Source organism: Lupinus angustifolius, unplaced genomic scaffold (genome assembly GCF_001865875.1).
Source record: "Lupinus angustifolius cultivar Tanjil unplaced genomic scaffold, LupAngTanjil_v1.0 Scaffold_461, whole genome shotgun sequence".
NCBI lineage: Eukaryota > Viridiplantae > Streptophyta > Magnoliopsida > Fabales > Fabaceae > Lupinus > Lupinus angustifolius.
In genome coordinates, this window is record NW_017727849.1 from 64,184 (window position 1) to 67,523 (window position 3,340).

Genomic DNA, 3,340 nt, shown 5'->3' on the forward strand with positions numbered 1-3,340 from the left:
TCTTTAGGTAATGCTTGAAATCTAGCACACATGCAAACACTAAACATAATATCAGGGTGGCTCGTAGTCAAATACAATAAAGAGCCAATTATCCTTCGATACTTGGTTACCTCAATAGCTTTTCTCTTTTCGTCTTTGTCTAGATAGCAAGCGGACGTCATAGGTGTAGAAGCTTCTTTACATTTTTCCATGTCGAACTTTTTGAGTAACTCCTTACAGTACTTCGATTGATGAATTAAGATGTCACTTTCCATTTGCTTAATTTGTAGCCCAAGGAAGAAAGTCAGCTCAGCCACCATCGACATCTCAAATTCTCCCTACATCATCTCAGAAAATTCTCTACAAAGATTGTCATTTGTAGATCCGAAAATTATATCATCAACATATATTTGAACTAATAATACATGATCATCTAATCTACGGATAAAGAGGGTAGTATCAACCATACCCCTCACGAAACCTTTTTCCAAAAGGAAAGAGCTCAATCTTTCATACCAAGCTCTAGGGGCCTATTTCCGACCATAGATAGCCTTCTTGAGCTTATATACATGGTTCAAATATTTCAAATCTGGGAGGTTGATCAACATACACCTCCTCTTGAATATAGCCATCTAGAAAGGCGCTCTTAACATCCATTTGAAAGAGCTTAAATTTCATAATCGATGCAAAGGATAGAAGCATCCTAATGGCCTCTAATCTGGCTAAAGGAGCGTAGGTCTCATCATAATTGATACCTTCCTCCTGGTTGTAGCCTTTGGCTACTAAGCATGCCTTATTTCTTATGGTCAAGCCAAATTCATCTAGTTTGTTTCGGAAGACCCATCTAGTACCAATCACTGGATGTGCTTTTGGCTTTGGGAGCAAGTCCGATACATTGTTGCGCTCAAACTGGTTTAGCTCTTCTTGCATAGCTATATCCAAGTGCACATCCTCAATGGCCTCATCAATGGTCTTTGGCTCAATTTGAAATACGAAAGCAACAAAGTCACAAAAATTACACAAAGAACTACGGGTTACCACCCCCATAGAGATATCACAAATAACTTTGTCAAGTGGATGACCTTTCTTAGTCTTCCACGCGATTGGCAAGTCCTGATGCTCATCCTGGATAATTTGCTCTGCTTCTTCTTCTTCTTTGTCCTGGTCTATGTCCTTAGAGTATGCTTCTTCTAAAGCACATGCAACATCATCAGAAAATATCTTTCTCTTATTTTTTGGAGAAGATTCATCAAAATGTACATGTACAGACTCTTCTACTTGCATGGAATATTTATTAAACACTCGATAACCTTTACTATGCAATGAATACCCTAATAATATACCCTCATGCGCTTTTGATTCAAATTTTCCTTGTGCTATTTTTCCATTATTTAAAATAAAGCATTTACATCCAAAAAGCATGAAAATGAGCAATCTTAGGTTTTCGGCCTTTTAAAAGTTCATAAGGAGTTTTCACAAAAGTAAGCCTCAAGAGTATACGATTTATCACATAGCAAGCAATATGCACTTCATTAGCCCAAAAGTACTTAGGAACCTTGCTTTCGTTTAGCATGGTTCTCAACAACTCCATTTTGTTGAGGGGTACAAGGAGCCGAGAACTGATGCATGATACCATGTTTATTACAGAATTTATCAAAATGGTGGTTTTCAAACTCGCCACCATGATCAGATCGAATGAATACAATTTTAAGCTGAAACTGATTTTGAATTTGTTTGGCAAGGTTTTTGAAAGATTTGAATGCATCACTCTTAGAAGATAAAAATAGTGTCCATATGAATCTAGAGAAATCATCAATAGTTATTAAAGCATAGCAACTACCACCATAACTCATTATTTGTGAAGGACCATATGGAGAAGCTCTAGAGGTCTTGTTATGGATATTACATTCTTTTTACCAAAAGAGTTTTTAACTTGTATACATTTTTGACAAGTATCACAAGTTTCCTGAATTTTAAAATAAAATTTTGGTAGACCCTCAACCAAATCATTTTTAGATAGTTTATCTAGATGTTTTACATGAATATGAGCGACGCGCCTATGCCAAAGCCATATATCATTTTCTTTAGAAACAACACATTTTGAAAATAATGTTGTGACATCTTCTAGGTTAACCATATAGATGTTATTAATACGATGTCTGGCGAATTTGACCTTATTAGATAAATTGTCACGAATTATGCAACACTCAGAGTCGAAAGATACACGATTATCTTTGTCACAGAGTTGGCTGATACTCAATAGGTTGTGCTCCAGGCCTTCAACGTAAAGTACATTCTCGATCACTGCCTGAGTTGAGTTGCCAATTGTCGTGGTACCAAGTATCTTTCCTTTGTTGTTGTTTCCATACGTGACAAACCCTTTTTCTTTCAATGATAGATCTAGAAATTTTGATCAATCATCCGTCATATACCTCGAGGATCCACTATCAAGATTCCAATGTTATCCATGTGCTCGTAGACATACCTGCAAAATAGATCACTTGCCTTTTTCAGGTACCCAATTTATATTGGATCCTTTTCTGTTAGTAACAAGGGAGTTATCTCCTTTTTTCATCTAGGCATATACACCACTAGGTATACCATACTTCATGATATAGCAAGAGTAGGAAGTGTTGTCATGTGTGCTACGATAAAAACACGTAGGAACTTTCGTATTATAAAACTTTTTATTAGGTCGAGTTATAGGTTTTCTATATGGTATATGGTCACCAACATTTCTAGTTTGACTAAGCATAATGTCTAGTTGATTTTGACTCTCTATGAGTTTTGTGAGTTTTTCATTAAGTTTCAAATTTTCATTTTTCAAAGTCTCACATGACTCATAGATAGTTTATTGACATAAATTATCATTTGAGCAGTTACATGTATTACAGGAAAATATTAGATGTGAAGTTTCATTGTCAAGTTTTAGCTCATCTAATCCTTTATGTAATAAAACTATTTTCTGTACATTTAGAAGGCTTACTCGTTTTCTATCAGAACTAATCCTAGCTAATTTTTTTAATTCTTCATGCAATTCGACATAAGTATTATATAAGTCCTCATAAGGAGGTGAATCATCAGAAGAAGAAGATGAGGTGTCAGAGTATACCTCATTGTTTACCTCCTTTGAATCTGAGTCGCAAGCTTCATTTGTTTTGGTCATTAGGCATAGTCGCAAGCTTCATTTGTTCTGGTCATTAGGCATATATTTTGGCGGTCTCCTTTTCATCTGAGGTGCTTGATATCGTATCCTCCTCTGATACATCCCAGACAATGTAGGCCTTCTTTGACTTGAAGTCCCGAGGAGTGCTCTTCTCCGAATCAACTATCTTGAGGTAAGTATGACATTGAAATCTCA